The sequence below is a fragment of the Erpetoichthys calabaricus genome, chromosome 3 (genome assembly GCF_900747795.2).
Source record: "Erpetoichthys calabaricus chromosome 3, fErpCal1.3, whole genome shotgun sequence".
NCBI classification, from domain to species: domain Eukaryota; kingdom Metazoa; phylum Chordata; class Cladistia; order Polypteriformes; family Polypteridae; genus Erpetoichthys; species Erpetoichthys calabaricus.
The window spans coordinates 128342420-128359618 of record NC_041396.2 but is presented as its reverse complement, the minus strand read 5'-3'; the positions used below and the strand labels follow the sequence as shown (position 1 = coordinate 128359618).

At 38.4% G+C, this 17199-nt stretch overlaps 1 protein-coding gene across 4 annotated transcripts in view; it reads left to right on the top strand.

Moving 5' to 3' along the window:
* mapre3b (microtubule-associated protein, RP/EB family, member 3b) overlaps positions 1–17199 on the top strand; it is a 280639-nt gene that overhangs the window by 40924 nt on the left and 222516 nt on the right. Inside the window, exon 2 of one of the 4 annotated variants that reach the window (XM_051925016.1) lies at positions 8340–8426. The exons of the other annotated variants lie outside the window; for them this stretch is intronic. The gene's annotated coding sequence lies outside the window, so the exon portion shown is untranslated. The remainder of the gene's footprint in view (positions 1–8339; positions 8427–17199) is intronic. 4 annotated transcript variants of the gene reach the window in all.

Sequence of the window (17199 nt, the reverse complement as noted above, 5' to 3'; positions counted from 1 at the left end):
TACTTTACTGTTTTTCTTTCAGTCATATGATACAGCTTTGTTTGTGTGGCTCCACATGTAGATTATTTAAAATATTGCTTAAATACAGTGATCCCTCCTCCATCGCGGGGGTTGCATTCCAGAACCCCCCGCGAAAGGTGAAAATCCGCAATGTAAAAACCATATGTTTATATGTTTATTTTTATATTGTCACGCTTGGGTCACAGATTTGCACAGAAACACAGGAGGTTGTAGAAAGACAGGAACTTTATTCAAACACTGCAAACAAACATTTGTCTCTTTTTCAAAAGTTTAAACTGTGCTCCATGACAAGACAGAGATGACAGTTCCATCTCACAATTAAAAGAATGCAAACATATCTTCCTCTTTAAAGGACTGCGCGTCAGGAGCAGAGAATGTCAGAGAGAGAGAGATAGAGAAAAGCAAGCAATCAAAAATCAATAGGCGCTATTTAGGCTTTTAAATATGAATATCAGAGAGAGAGAGAAAAGCAAACAATCAAAAACCGATTGGTGCTGTTCGAGCTTTTAAGTATGCAAAGCACCGTGCGGGAAGCATATCGCTTGACAATGCAGCCACAAGTAAGCCCAGCAAGGAAGGGAGCAATGTGAAGGTAGTCTTTCTGCATTTTTTAGACGAGCGTCTGTATCCTCTAGGGGCACGAACAGCGGCCCTGCTCAAACCCCCTCTGTCAGGAGCAGAGAATGTCAGAGCATTCTCTGACAGGGGGGCGGCAGCCATCTAGTGTCCAGGGGGAAGTATTGCACTGTCTAGGTTGTTTTTACTTAGTTATTGAAAGTTGTTATAAGGATGCATTTTAAAAATAGTGCTGTATAAAATTAAGATTAATTGAATAATAATTATGGGCCATTTTCCTGTTTTCTACAATGTAATATTGTTCTTTCTTCTTAATCTTTTGTAAATATCTTTGGAGATATATTTATTAATAGCAGTTAATGAGTGGTTATTAACTTTGAAACATATTGACATATACGATGCCATTCTGCCTTATGGTTGTGGTTGGTTATGTTATGCATGATGATGAAGAAAGAATTTTCTCAGTGAAATGTTACTTCCTGTGTTTGCATCACAATTGGACATGGCAGGCAAATTCATTATGCCAGTCTTATTTAAGTGTTCCAGTTCAGTGCCTAAGCTCTGATTTGTGCTGTGCCATTTAAGTTAGTCATTTGTGTTATGCCATGCTTCTATAAAAGTTGTTTGTTTGTTGACAAGTAGTATGATTAACCAATTCTATGTGTCAGAAGTAAAAGATAATGCTGCATTATTACACTAAATGAATCCACAAATTTCAGTGTATAATTTTGCATTCTGAATTGCCTGTCTTTTTATTAATTAGCTAGTTTCTGGAGGACTAACTCACCACCATATATTGCAGTTATTTTATGACAGCATAGAATTTGTAAAATGAAATTTTCATATAAAGAAAAATGCATTGTTTTCCATTGAATAACATGCAGAAATATGTGCTTTGTGCTACATCTGTACAGATATGTTTACTAAATATTGCATGCCATCATAACATTTCTTTTATTATGATGTTAGGTTTTGTGTAGTTATTAGAATTTGTTTAATTCTCAAAATAAGTATTAAGTATTGATACAAAGTTTTTTCCTATGTAATCCAGAAATCCATATTTGAGTGAAAAAATGATTGGGATCTATGTGAACTCTTTTTATTTAAATTTCTGCATTATTTTACATAACAAAATAGTTTAATGAAAAAAAAAAATAGCAATCAAAAATTGTTAATGCATATATTATATAATATACATATATAATCAGTTAAATATATAGATCTGTCCAAACTATTATGGGAAAATATATTTCAGTGTTACTAGGACTATACTGTACTGGTTCCATTCCTTCTGAGCTAGTGTGGTGCTGAGGTGTCACCCATTGCATGGCTGCACTCGGGTCCTAATCTGGGATCCTGAGTTGGTTTGTCATGTAGTGGGTTTCGGTAATGTGCTGTATCAGTGCATGCTCCTAACCTCTCTCTAGAACTGTTGTAAATTTCACAGCAAAACAGCACAAGAGCATTCATTCCCCACATTCCGTAAGGATGATGCTGAAGGAAGAAAAGCAGAATGTAAATACTACAATTGGAGGCCTACTGTGTCTAGTTGAATTTGGAAGTCTCTAAGCATCCAAAGTAATAAAACCACTTTTATGAGAAATTGTAGTCTAGGTTCTCCCCCTTGCCATCACACAGAAACAGCTTTAATTTGTTTTGTAAATTCAGTTCACATTATTTTTGTATAGTGTTCTTCACTGACTGCCGATGTAGAATATTGTGACCATGGTTTTGAATCACTGTAAAGCCTTCTTAATATAAAATAATGTGTTTGTACCAATTTGTATGTTGAGCACTATTTAAGTTGTAATAACCAGTTCAATAAGTTTGAGGTACTCTTAGCTCATGGCTTGTTTACTTTACTATACAAAAGTCTGATGGCAGTATTTCCTTAGTGCTACCTGCAGCAGATATATCAAGCAGATTAGTGTTGGGAATGATTTTTCTATTTTCTTTATCTGTAAACATTCATTTTCATATGCAAGCTTCAATATTTGGCCGCAAAATTTATTTCTGCAGTGATGTCACAGTCTGGCTACATTTGCGAGGCAAAAGAGTGCATGAGTATAAATTTGTCTTTTAAATTCAGAAAAAAAGGTTTTAATTTGTTAATCAGTTTGTCAATCTTTACTTGCTCTAGAGACCACTTTCTGATCACAAGATACATGCCTGCTTAAAATTACAATGTTAAAGTAATGCAGGAGGATAGTGCCTTTAATTATAGGATTTTCCAAATCTAGAATGATTTGTCTTCTAATATTAAAGATTTCACATCAGGCTCAGCATTTACTGTGCCTTGGAAAAGTCACAAAATAATGACAACTTTATAATTTTGAGATAAGTGTCATCTTTGATCAATGTTTAGAATGATTTCAAGCTATTTTCAGCATATTTGCTTCATTTTGTATTGGTTAGTTGATTGATGCTTTTGCACCATAAATTTCAACTAGTGCCATATATTCTCAAACAGTTTGAGAAGAGGACTTTTACTGGGCCTTTGTAGGACATTAGCTTTTTTTGTTGTTGAGCTTTTTCTTTCAGATTGTTGTCCTGCATAAAAACTTCCACCTTTCAGTGTTTAGCAGTCTGGATCATGTTCTATTGCAGTATTTGCCTGCCACTTTCTACTTTCCAATTATCCTTCTTTTTTAACCAGATTCCAAGTCAATGCTGATGAGAGGCTACCTCACATCATATCATTGCCATCACATTATCTTATTGAATGAATGATATTTATTGAAATTGAGGGCATTTGTATCTTTTTGAATTTTGGCTAAAATCTACATCTTGGTCTCAACTGAGCACAAAACATTTTCTACACTGCAGTTGTATCAGTCTGTTGTTTTTTTATCTGCCATTCTCTGTATAGGCAAATGTTATCATTGACTGGTGATTCATGAAAGTGATTGTTGGCCTTTTTGTGGCTCCTTTTGCAATTCTGTTTGATTGTGTAAGGAAAGTTTTGAGGCACAACAAGTTCTAATAATAATTATTCACATCAGGCAGTGTCTGGTTGGTATTTAAATCAGTGTCGGCAACTGAACCAGCAGTGTTCATTGAGATTTCAAAACAGCTGGATGTTTCATACCCGTTTCCTAAATTTATCCTAAATTTTTGTAATGTTCATTTTCACAGATTTTCATAACTTTGGGGTTTCTATCCAGAAAATCTGGCAGTTATTTTAATGATTCACTGGTTGTTATGTTTCAGCCAGGGTTTTTTGCCTGGCTGGGGTACAAATTAATGTTTTGGTTTTTTTTACCTTTGTTAATTTTTGATTTTTGTGTATGTTTTAATTATATTTGTGTTTATTTGCTGTTGCGTGTGTTTGTGTTTCAGTGTCTATATTGTATGTGTTTTGTCAGCGGTCCCCCCAGAAACACGGCACTTGGCAAACACAGCCAGGAGCTGCTATCTGCCCTATATGGTTTCCCATAGTTCCCCAGGAAGTAATGCTATTCCAGCATCTAATAGAGCCATGGCTTACTTGAAGCTCAGAGGTGGTTCATTCTGTTATGAACTTAACAGAATGAACCAAGAGTTCCATAGCATGCAAGTCTCTCAAAGGTTTGAAAAGCACTGCCAATAATGCCCACTGGGTGATGAATAAACCATCAGAAATCCCCAGCTAGACACAAAAAGAGCCTAGAAAAATCTTTAAGAAATAAAAGACATTAACAAAAATACTTTGAACAAAACTGTGAATCTTTGAGGAGGACAAAAGGCATACAATTCATATAAAGGTAATTTTTAAACCAAATAAAGTCCCAATACACAGTCTAGTGGTGAAGGTCATAAAAAGAGCAAAGATTAAAAAACCTAGAAAATCACAAAATGGCATAATGCACACCAACAGAAACAATAACTCACCCACTCTAAAGCACATACACAACATACTGCCAGGAGCTATGGGAAACTTTCTGGATTTATAAGGTGGAAGGCAGTTCCTAGCGGTGATTGGCAGGTGGCCCCACTCTGTGGAGGACCACCCATAAAACACATTGAACATAGCTGAGGCATTGAACCATAAACACAAGCAATGGCAAATAAACACACATAGATTACAGCTTTTAAATAAAATAATATTCCATATAAAATATTAACTCAGAGTTGCAGTACTTTGAAGTAAAAGGTTTTTGCAGCGAGCAAAGTTTCTGTGTAGGATTTGTTGTTGAGATAATTGGTGGAGATCCTGAATACCTTAGCTAAGCAATTTAAATAAAAACTGTTGACTAATTTTTTAACATACTTTAATCATGTCAGAGCTGACATTAAAAAATTTTATTTAGCTTTTAAATGATTAACAGTTAAACTTTTTAACACTTAATCAAAATAGTTCCAATCTCATTTTCTTTTTCTTTGCAGGTTCATGGCAATGTTAAATCAAAATATATCTACTTATTTTAAAATAGGACCTTGTAGTGGGTATGTGGTTAATAGCGATTGACACCAGTGTGAAGCCTTTGTTGTCATTGGTCTGTGCAATGTGTTCATAAATATGCATTTTTTTCTGTGTGCATACCACATGGTTTTTTTCTAGGTTCACTCACCAGGCTACCCTATTTCTAGCAGCAATTTCCAGGCATGTCTGGGGAATTCCCAGGTTCTCCCATACTAGCTAAGACATGAAATCTGCTCCTGGATATTTTTCCATAAGAGGTGGCCAGTATGATCTGGATACTTGCCTGTACCACCTCATATGGCATCTTTTTATCCAGGGAAATAGTGAGTCTTAAGTGCTCAGTTCTTTTACTTGTAGTTTCAGTCTGTTCCTGTCTGTAAGTGAATCTGTGAAGTCTGTCAGAAACAGGAACATCATATAATTGATGAGGTTTTTATTCACTCTTAAATAAGATTGTCAGGTCATGTCATAACCCATGAATATAGTTTTTTTTTTTTTACTTTATATCATCTTTGTTTTTTGTAAAGTGTGTGGTTTTCTCTAATAATATGCTGTCAGGTCAGTTTGTATCTCTAAATCACCCTTATGTGTACTAAAAGTGTTGGGAACAAGATTATTGTGGCCTGATCAGATATGTTAAAAAAAGTATTAATGCTGTTTCTTTTCTGTACTTGCAAAACAATGCTTTGTGCATCTTTTTTTTTTTTTTTTTTTACAGAATTGTAGGGAAAAAATGTGATGTGAAAAATATACATTTCAAGTACATGTTTATTAGAATTGCACTGTTTGGATTTCTCCTGGCCATTTCTAATTGTTGTTAGTCTAAATAAAAATTGGCTGAGTTAAATCCGATTTTCTGCTTTGTGTATGCCCATTCTTTGTGTTAAATACCCTGTATTGAAGTTTACTTCCTCAAATAATGAGGAGTATAGTGGACAGCAAGGAAAGCATCGATTAGGGGGTTTCTGCAAAAAACTGCAGAAAATGTCAGTATTTGGGGACATTTCATCACAACGTAACATCAGTTCAACAATATTTAAAAAGGAAATAAAAAACTACGAAGTTGAATAGATAAGACTGGTATAAAACAGATGCAAAAACCGAACCAAGTCACATTGCATAATTCTTTTCCACACATTTTTTAGTCTTTCCAATAGGAAGACTGATTGAGACAGTGCATGTTCTATAGCTGATTCAGAAGTGTCCCAGTGGTGGTGTAATGTTTTCAGCACACTTTTATCATCATTTTCATGTTTGTCTTTTAAAACAGCCAAACACCTAAATGTATTCATCTTGACTCACATTCATGATTGGAAGTGCTCTTAGGGTGTAATCACACTAGGTGCGTTTGTTCCATACCATGCCCAAGTGCGATTTTCCATCTCCCTTCCCCTCCGCTGGCCTGCACTCACATTGTGCTTAATGTTCTGGCCCCAGGCATGCTTTTGTTTCGACAATGCGACTTTGTATAGCGCCAAAAATAGATTTGAACATGGAGTGACAGCATGCATGTCAGAATGGTTTTCTTTAATTTATGGGTTTTTTGGAGTTGTTTAGGGCAGGATAATGCTCTACCCTTTTAAAGATTTATTGAATGTGCAGCACAGCATTTTGCTGTTAATCGTAATGCACATACAAGAAGATTTTTACAGAGAAAATGATGTTAAGGGAGGAATTTGCAGCTTTTCTTGCCAACTACAATGCATATTCGTCTGTAGGGTGAGAATAAAAACCTGTTTTTTTTTTAACTCAAATGGTATTGAATGAAATGTGAATTGCACAGTTTGACTTGTCACATCGTTGTTGTCATGTCTGTTTTTGTGCTTGGGTATGATTAGCGATCGCTTTGTTGGCTTTGTTCCCAAATCCTACTGAACCGTGCCTGGGCACACCTCTTCCAAGTGGGCCAGGGCACGGTACGGTTGGCCCAGCATGGAGCAATTACACTAGTCAAATGAACTAGACTTAGTGGGTTACATGCAAACAAACGTGCTCAGGCACAGAAGAAATTTCTAGTGTGAGTACACTCTTAGAATATGTGCTGCTGTATACATTAGTGCACTACATCTGTCATTGGTGAGATTGCGATTTGCTGTAAAAGTTGATCATCTCAAAGTAATTGTTACAATGATGTGGCAAATAATTGAGTGCATCTTCCTGTTATCTGCATCTTGCTGTGTTACACCCACCACCTGTATGTCCTCTCTCACCACATCCATAAACCTCCTCTTAGGCCTCCCTCTTTTCCTCTTACCTGGTATCTCCATCCTTAACATCCTTCTCCCAATATGTTCAGCGTCTCTCCTCCGCACATATCGAAACCAATGCTATCTCGTCTCTCTGACTTTGTCTCCCAACTGTCCAACCTGAGCAGACCCTCTAATGTACTCATTTTTAATCCTGTCCATCCTTGTCACATCCAATGCAAATCTTAACATCTTTAACTCTGACACCTCCAGCTCTGTTTCCTGTGTTTTGGTCAGTGCCACTGTCTCCAACCCATATAACATAGCTGGTCTCGCTACTTTCTTGTAGACGTTCCCTCTCATTCTTGCTGGTACTGTCTGTCACAAATCACTCCTGACACTCTTCTCCACCTACTCCTCCCTGCCTGCATTCTCTTCTTCGCCTCTCTTCCACACTCCCCATTACTCTGTAGTGTTGATCCCAAGTATTTAAATTCCTCCACCTTTGCCAACTCTACTCCCTGCATCCACATTATTCCTCTGACCTCCCTCTCATTCATACACATGTATTTTGTTTTGTTCCTACTGACCTTCATTCCTCTCCTCTCTAGAGCATATCTCCACCTCTCGCTACAGATCACAATGAAATCTGCAAATATCATAGTCCACAGGAACTACTGTCTAATCTGTCAGCCTGTCCATCACCATTGCAAATAAGAAAGGGCTCAGAGCTGATCCCTGATGTAATCCCACCTCCACCTTGAATGCATCTTTAACTCCTACTGCAGACCTCACTACTGTCACACTTTACTTGTACATGTCCCACTCTTACATACTTCTCTGCCACTCCCGACTTCCTCATACAATACAACAACTCCTCTCTAGGCACCCTGTCATATGCTTTCTTTAAGTCCACAAATACACAATGCAACTCCCATCTGTCCTCTATACTTCTCCATCAACACCCTCAGACCAAACATTGTATCTGTAGTATGAAACCATACTGCTGCTTGCTAATCACTTAGCTTTCACTACTCTTTCCTATAACTTAATGCTGTAGCTCATTGGTTTTATCTCTCTGTAGTTACTAAAGCACTGCACACCCCCCTTATTCTTAAAAATTGATACTAGTACACTTCTTCTCCACTCCTCAGGTATCCTCTCACTTTCCAAGATTGCATTAAACAGCCTGGTTAAAAACTCCACTGCCATCTCTCCGAAACACCTCCATGCTTCCACAGGTATGTCATCTTGACCAACAGCCTTCCCATTCTTCATCCTCTTCATAGCTGTTCTTACTTCCTCCTTGCTCTTCTGTTGCACTTACAGATGGATATCTCCACATCCAGCCTTCTGCCTCTCTCATTCTCTTCATTTATGAGCTTCTCAAAGTACTCCTTCCATCTGTTAGCACACTCTCCTCGCTTGTGAATATGTTTCCATCTTTATCCTTTCTCGCCCTAACCTGCTGCACATCTTTCCCAGCTTAGTCCCTCTTTCTAGCCAATTGTTAAAGGTCCTTTTCTCCCTCTTTAGTATAGAGCCTTTAATACAACTTATCATATGCCTTTTCTTTAGCCTTCACCCCCTCTCTCTTCACCTTAAGCCTTATCTCCTTGTACTATTGTCTACTTTCTGCATCTCTTTGACTATCCCACTTCTTCTTTGCCTATGTCTTACTCTGTATACTGTCCTGTACTTCCCCATTCCACCACCAGGTTTCCTTCTCCCCCTTCCTTTTTTCAGATGTCACACCAAGCACATTTCTAGCCGTCTCCTTTACCACTTCTGCTGTAGTTTCCCAGCTACCTGGTAACTCTTCACTGCAACCTGGTGCGTGTCTTACCTCCTCCCTGAATTCAACCTTGCAGTCTTAGTTTTTCAGCTTCCTCCATTTGATCTTTGGCTCTGCTCTCACTCTCCTCCTCTTCTTGATATCCAACGTCCTCCTACAGACTACCATCCTATACTGCCTAACAATATTTTCTCCTGCCACCACTTTGCAGTCTCCAATCTCCTTCAGACTGATCCTCCAGCATAGGATATAATCTGCCTGTGTACATCTTCTTCCACTCTTGTATGTCACCCTGTGTCCCCCCCTTCTTCTTAAAATACATACTCACCACAGCCATGTCCATCCTTTTCGCAAAATCCACTATCATCTGACATTCTTCATTCCTCTCCTTGACATCATACCTACCCATCACCTCTTCATCCCCTCTGTTTCCTTCACCATCATGTCCATTGAAATCTGCTCTAATCACCACTCTCTCTCCCTTGGGTACACTCTCCACCACTCCATCCAACTCACTCCAGAAATCTCCTTTCTCATCCATTACACACCCAACTTGCAGGGCATATGCACTAACAACATTCATCAACACACCTTCAATTTCCATCTTCATAATCAACACTCTGACACTCTTTTCACCTCCAAAGCACTCTTGACATACTGTTCCTTCAGGATAACTGATAACCCCTACTCCATTTCTCCTCCCATTCACACAATGGTAGACCAATTTGAACCCACCTCCGATACACTTGTCCTTACTCCCCTTTCATTTAGTCTCTTGCACGCACAATATATCAACCTTCCTTCTCTCCATCATATCAGCTAACTCTCTCCCCTTACCAGTCATACTTCCAACATTCAAAGTTCCTACCCTCACTTCCACTTTCTTTACCTTCCTCATACCCCCCCCCCCCCCCGTCTCTGGACATGCATTCCCCCTCTTCATCTTCTTCTTCGGCCAACAGTAGTTAGCCTAATTTCTGCTTGCTCCCTGTTGGCTAACAGTACTGGTGGCAGCCGTTGTTAACCAGGGCCTCAACTGATCCGGTATGGAAATTGTTATTGTTGTCCGCATATTGATCTGGCAAAATTTTACACTGGATGCCCTTCTTGACGTAACCCTCCCCATTTATCCGGCTTGGGACTGGCACGAAGAAACACACTGGTTTGTGCATCCCCTGTGGCTGGGTTATTAGTATTATTAATAATATTTTATTATTAATATTAAGGTTTATTCTGGTTTTCTAATGGTTGTTGACATCAGAATAAAATAAATTAATCTTTTCTCAAGACACATCTCTAACAAATATGTACAATGTATTATTTTATTCCTCTGAAATGAAAAAGCTACCAATTTACTCCTCAGTTAATAGTATCTTTAATTTTCCACCTCTTGAAACTAGATGTTTATCCCAGTGACTGGTATGCTTTTTGCCACTGCTTAATTATTTCTTCATGGGGAAATGAAAAGGATATACAGTAAATTTCATACTTTTGTTATCTACTTCTACTTGTATGTCTAATGTACAAAATGGTGTACATTTGTCATTGTAGTAAAATAAATATTATTTTGGCTTTTTGGAGAAAAAATAGACATGGCTATCATGGATTAATTTTTACACCTTGCAATTTTCTCTGTTGTGCTCCCTTGTAGTCTAGTGGTAGGCACTTACATACTTTTTCAGTTGAATATTTTGCTTACCTGCATATATCCAAACCTTAATGTAATGAATTCCAAGTTGCTTACCTTATATCAAGTATGAAGTTCATTGTAGATGAAGCATGATGGATGGCCTATTTATTCAAGTGGTCATAGCATTAGCAAAGATTACTACAACTTAGTGTGCATGCATCTGATTTGTGATTCATCACTATCTTGTCAAAAGGACAGATTTATATAATAGTACATTGGATTTTTATAGCTACAATGAGTGTTCAGTTCAAGTCCCCACTTAAGTTTTATTGAGGCAATTAATTTATAATAAGGGCAGTGAAAAATGGTTTTCTATTGTAAAGAACCAAACTTGTCAAAGGGGTAAATCAACATCAAGGGACAATGCTGTTTAGCAAATGCCACTGATGATAATTGCATTTTAACTTGTCTCCTATCCAGGTAGAAGGCTGTTTCAGAGGAAGTGTAAAGGTAGGGAACAAACTGTTATAGAAGTTAATGTTAAACTGTGGAAAATTCCTACCTGACTTAAATATTTTGAATATAAACTGCTCAAAAAATTAATGGAACACTTTGAAAACACATCAGAAATCGTACTTAGTAGTTTGTATGCCCCCCACATGCTTGTATGCATGACTGACAATGTCGGGGTATGCTCCTAATGAGACGATGAATGGTGTCCTTTGGGAATCTCCTCCCAGATCTGGACCAGGGCATCACTGAGTTCCTTGGACAGTCTGAGATGCAACCTGGCAGTATCTGATGGACCAAAACATAATGTCCCAGAGGTATGTTACTGGATTTAGGTCAGGTGAGCGTGAGGGCCAGTCAATGGTATCAATTCCTTCATCCTCCAGGAGCAGCTTGCATACTCTCTCCACATGAGGCCGGGCATTGTCGTGCACCAGGAGGAACCCAGAACCCACTGCACCAGCATAGGGTCTGACAATGGGTCCAAGGATTTCATCCCGATACCTAATGGCAGTCAAGGTGCCGTTGTCTAGCCTGTAGAGGTCTGTGCGTCCCTCCATGGATATGCCTCCCCAGACCATCACTGACCCATCACCAAACTGGTCATGCTGAACGATGTTACAGGCAGAATAACATTCTCCACGGCTTCTCCAGACCCTTTCACATCTGTCACATGTGCTCAGGGTGAACCTGCTCTCATCTGTGAAAAGCACAGGGCACCAGTGGTGGACCTGCCAATTCTGGTATTCTGTGGCAAATGCCAGTTGAGCTCCACAGTGCCGGGCAGTGTGCACAGGGCCCACAAGAGGACGTTGGGCCCTCAGGCCACCCTCATGAAGTCTGTTTCTGATTGTTTGGTCAGAGACATTCACACCAGTGGCCTGCTGGAGGTCAATTTGTAGGGCTCTGGCAGTGCTCATCCTGTTCCTGCTTGCCCAAAAGAGCACATACCTATCCCGCTGATGGGCTAAGGACCTTCTACGGCCCTGTCCAGCTCTCCTAGAGTAACTGTACCCTATGCAAGTTTTAAAACTTTTGTTAGGGAATCATGAATAATTTTTACTCAGTTAATTATTTGAATTGGTTAACTACTGCATTATGTGAACAAGGTGGTAAACATTTTAGGTCTCATTCAAAGTTTGCATTTAATTGTGAGCTGTAGTGGGTGTGAGGTAGAAATAGATATTTCTAAATATAAAAGCTATTATCTCCCTGAAATAATTTCCTGAATTTTCTTTTGTATATTGTTAAAGGAACCGGTTTTATTTTTTTCCCAGATTTTCATCATTTGAAAACAATGATCTCTCATTGATCGGAGAGAACATTATGACAATATCACAAGTAAAATGAGCTGGGTGGTACAAGTTACATTCCAGTTCTGCATTTATTATTACACTACAGTAAGGTCCAGGCACTGATATTAATGCAATTTTATGGATGTGGCACAATGAAGTTATTAGCAACATTAGGTTAGATTTGTACTTGTAAAGCATCAAAGTTTCAAAATCATTTTACTTTATTGAATTTCATATATTTTTCATTTAGGGAACCCATCTCAGTGACTTCTACTATAAAAAAATGTTTAAATGTAAATGGTGTTTTGCAGTACGTGCTAGGCAACATTAAACCATTATTAAACAAACTGCATAAGAAAGTTTCAACTTCACAAGAAGAAATACTTTAAATAAAAACAGTTAATTGATAACAGATAGTTTTCTAGCTTTGTAGTAATTGTAATTGCACAGATAAAGAAAGTAAAAAGTACAAGTTTTGGTTTTCTTGTTAGTATTGAATTCAAGTGCTATTTTGATGTTTTTGTTGTATAATTGTTATTCCTTTGTTTATGTTAATATCGCTTTTGTTTGTTTTGTATTTTTTGCATTTTATGCATCCACATTCCGTGCCTTTGTTATGTACCTTGTTTTGTGGGTGGTCCCTTAAGAGGTGCGGCCACCTGTCCATCACTACAAGGGACTGCCCTCAGCCCTATAAAGGTGGGGTCCACCCACAATTCCTTGCAGTTCATTTGAATGTTTTTTTTTATCAGTGTATCAGCCAGACATTCATAATTCTTGAGGTGTAATTATGAATATGGATTTTTAATAATGCAGTACTTATTTCTTACAAAAACCTATACTGTATGACACACAGCAACAAATCATGAACACAGTACATATTTTTAAAAAAAAAGCTGCAAATGTATCAAATGTTCATTAGTTGTTTATCAAGAAGGTGGTTATCAAGAAAGCACAAGACTAGGATGCTTAACACTAGAATCCCTGGCCACCTTAAATTACTTCACGCCACTCCATTAGCGTCTTTTGTTTTGTAAATGTGTTGATCAGCACAAGTGGCAAGCAGCCTGCTCTCCCATCCCCCCACCACTGCAGCTTAACTCAGGCAAAAAGTTCTCCCAGCTCAAGTCTTGTTTATCTGGGTGTGAGGTGCCTGGAGTTGTATAGGGTAAATAATATATCATTATATTAATTTCATGTGTGTTCTGTGTCTACAATGATCTATGTAAATGTAGGATTGCAGGAAATGCAAGAACTGTTAAACACAAGATGGTGCCGACTGTTGTGGCTGGCCGTCTGCTCATCTCGATAGTCTATGTTTTAACTTTGTTTTTATGTTTTTGTTTATCCCAACGGTCACTGTCCTACGATCGTGAGTCTTTACTCAACTTATTTTCTGGCTTGGTTTCCTCATTAATTTTCATCTCCGGATGGGATTTTTTGTGAACCTCCACCTCTGTTTTATTCATCTCCTGACTTCTTCACCTGGACGCTGGTGTTCACCTGTATCAGTGAGTTGAATGCACCTCAGAGACGCAAACGCACCCGCCACCGTCGTGGAAAAGAGCCGGAATCGCTGTTAAACAACGGCGACTCAAGTCCCAGAGCTTTGATTCCTGATGCCTGCAAGTCATCTATGACCCATCTTATCCTGCATAGGACTCCATCCCTGGTTCATGGGCGCTGGACACCGGATTTAAGTTCTCCATTTCAAGGCGGCATCACTTTTCCTCGGTGTGCTCTCGGAGAGTAAACACAGCTAATCTTTGCACGCTCACCCGTGCTCATCCCGCAACAAGCTCATCTACTTCTATCAAGGCTGCTCTCTTGAACGTGAGATCAGTGTCTAATAAAACGTCTATTCTGCAAGACTTTATTACCTGAAATAATCTGGATTTCTTGTTCATCACTAAAACCTGGATTTTAAATGGTGACTCTTCATGTTTTACTGACTTGGTACCATCAGTTTATTCATTTTTAAACTCCCCGTGGCTGACTCGTCGTGGTGGGGGCGTTGCCACTGTTTTTAAAAGTATGTTTTTGTGTCAGATTCTTGCAAAGGGTCCGTTTAGCAGCTTCGAACTGCAACTTTTCGAAGTGTGCAGCTCCCCTTCTTTGTTGTTTGCCGTGGTTTACTGAACTGTATTTAATGATACCTTCATTTCTGAATTCTCTGATCTCCTGGCTGATATCACCCTCTCCCATGACAAAGTATTTATTGTTGGTGATTTTAACATTCACGTTTGTTGTCAATCGAAACCTTTGGTTAATGACTTTTTATCACTATTGGACTCATTTGATTTTATCCAGCATATTAATACGCCAACTCACTCCCTCGGTCAAACCCTTGATCTCGTTCTTACTTGTGATATTTCAGTTAATAATACTGATTTATGCAATGTTTCTTTCACTGATCACTTTTCTATAATGATGGATATGAATATTACTGTTGATGTCACAACTACTAGCTGTCCCCCACGCTGCTCTGGCTTTTTAAATTCTTCTATTATATCTGATTTTAAAACCATATTCTCTAGTTTTGATGTGCATGTCCAAAATAAATCGATGATTCTGTCTTAAATTTTAATTCTTCTTGTAAAACAGTTTTAGACTCAATTGCTCCGCCCAAGATATGCAGTAATAAGGGAAGACCTGCTCCCTGGCTAAATGAAACCACGCGATCGCTGCGCTGTGCCTGTCGAGCTGCTGAACGGCATTGGAAAAAAGATGGACTGCTTGTTTCTAAACAGATTTTTAGGACTTCAACTTCCAGGCAGCCGTTAAGAAATCTAAACATGATTTCTTTGCTGGTTTAGTATCCCGTCATTCTAAGAATCCTAGGGTCTTATTTAATTCAATTAATGCGGCCATTCATCCTCATTCTGTGATGGGATTAAATAGCACTGTTCATTCATGTGAGCAGTTTCTATCATTCTTTGTCAGCAAAATTGATACTATCTGCTGGGGCATTGTTCAAACTGGCTATGAACTTCCTACTGTTAAACAGGGCATTGTCTTAGAATCCTTTGATCTAGCCTCACTTTCAGAGTTAAAAAGAACTATTGACACCCTTAAACCAGCTCCCAGCCCCCTCGATATAGTACTACCATGCCTCTTAGTGGAAGCTTTTGATGTTTTGGGCCCATCTTTACTAGCCATTATCAATGATTCTATAAGTGCGGGGGTTGTACCCTCATTTTTTAAACATGCTGCAGTCCGTCCCTGTCTAAAAAAAAAGGCAGAATTAGATCCTGGAGTTCTAGCCAATTTTCGCCCAATTTTCCAACTGCCATTTCTGGCTTAAATGCTAGAAAGAATTATTTATAATCAATTGGTCGATCACCTTAACTCCAATAATTTATTTGAGATCTACCCATCTGGGTTTAGGTGTTTTCATGGTGTTGAAACGGCCCTCCTGAAAGTATTCAGTGACATCTCTATTATTACGGACTCAGGTGACACGGCAGTCCTTCTCCTCCTTGACCTTTCCGCTGCCTTTGACACTATTGACCATGAGATATTGCTGATGCGGCTTGAACATCTTGTTGGGTTTAAAGGGGCTGCTCTTAACTGGTTCAGGTCATATTTAAATGATAGACACTTTTCAGTGACTATAAATTCCTCTTTTTCGTCTACTGCTCCTCTTAAATATGGTGTTCCTCAGGGATCCATTTTGGGTCCTATTTTATTCGCTATATACCTTCATCCTATTGGAGCTATTTTTAGGAAATTTAACATTTCTTTTCACTGCTATGCTGATGACACACAGGTTTATATTTCTGTCTGCAACTCTGCAATAAATCAACTCCACAACTGTCTTTCTGAACTTAGATCCTGGATGGCTAATAATTTTCTTGATCTGAATCAAAATAAAATGGAGGTGCTTTTAGTGGGTCCATCAGCTAAAGCCCAAATTGGTCTTGGACTTCTCAGCTCTTTCTCTGTCTTTTGCAATCCTCAAGTCCGCATTCTTGGTGTAATCTTTGACAGTAACTTCTCTTTTGAGAAACAAGTAAATTCTGTAGTCAAGAGTTGCTTTTTCCAGCTTCGTCTATTAGGTAAGATCAAGCCTTTTTTATCTTCTAGGGATCTTGAAAAAGCTACTCATGCTTTTATTTTTTCTTGCCTTGATTACTGCAACTCGCTGTATTCTGGGATTAGCAAATACCTGATACGCAGGTTATAGTTGGTCCAGAATGCTGCCGCTCGCTTTCTGGTTGGGGCAAGAAAGTATGACTCTGTTTCTCCTATTTTAGCTTCTTTACACTGGCTACCTGTCAGTTTTTAATTGATTTTAAAGTCTTGTTGCTAGTTTTTAAATCTTTACATGGGCTTGCTTCTGCCTATTTATCCGAATTGTGTGTTTTACATCAGCCATATTAGATCTTTGCTTAGATCTTCTGGTCAGTTGTCTCTTGTTGTCCCTTGTACCAAGTGTAAAACCAAGGGGGACAGGGCTTTTGCAGCTGCTGCTCCTCGCCTTTGGAACTCTTTACCTCATCATATAAAGGAGTCGTCTGCAATTGAACTGTTTAAAACTAGATTAAAGACTCATTTCTATTCACATGCATTCCGTGACCTTCAGTAATACTGATGGTTTCCTCATTGTGATTATATAACACTAGCAAAATACCCGCGCTTTGCAGCGGAGAAGTAGTGTGTTAAAGAGGTTATGAAAAAGAAAAGGAAACATTTTAAAAATAACGTAACATGATTGTCAATGTAATTGTGTTGTCATTGTTATGAGTGTTGCTGTCTTTTATATATATATATATATATAATAT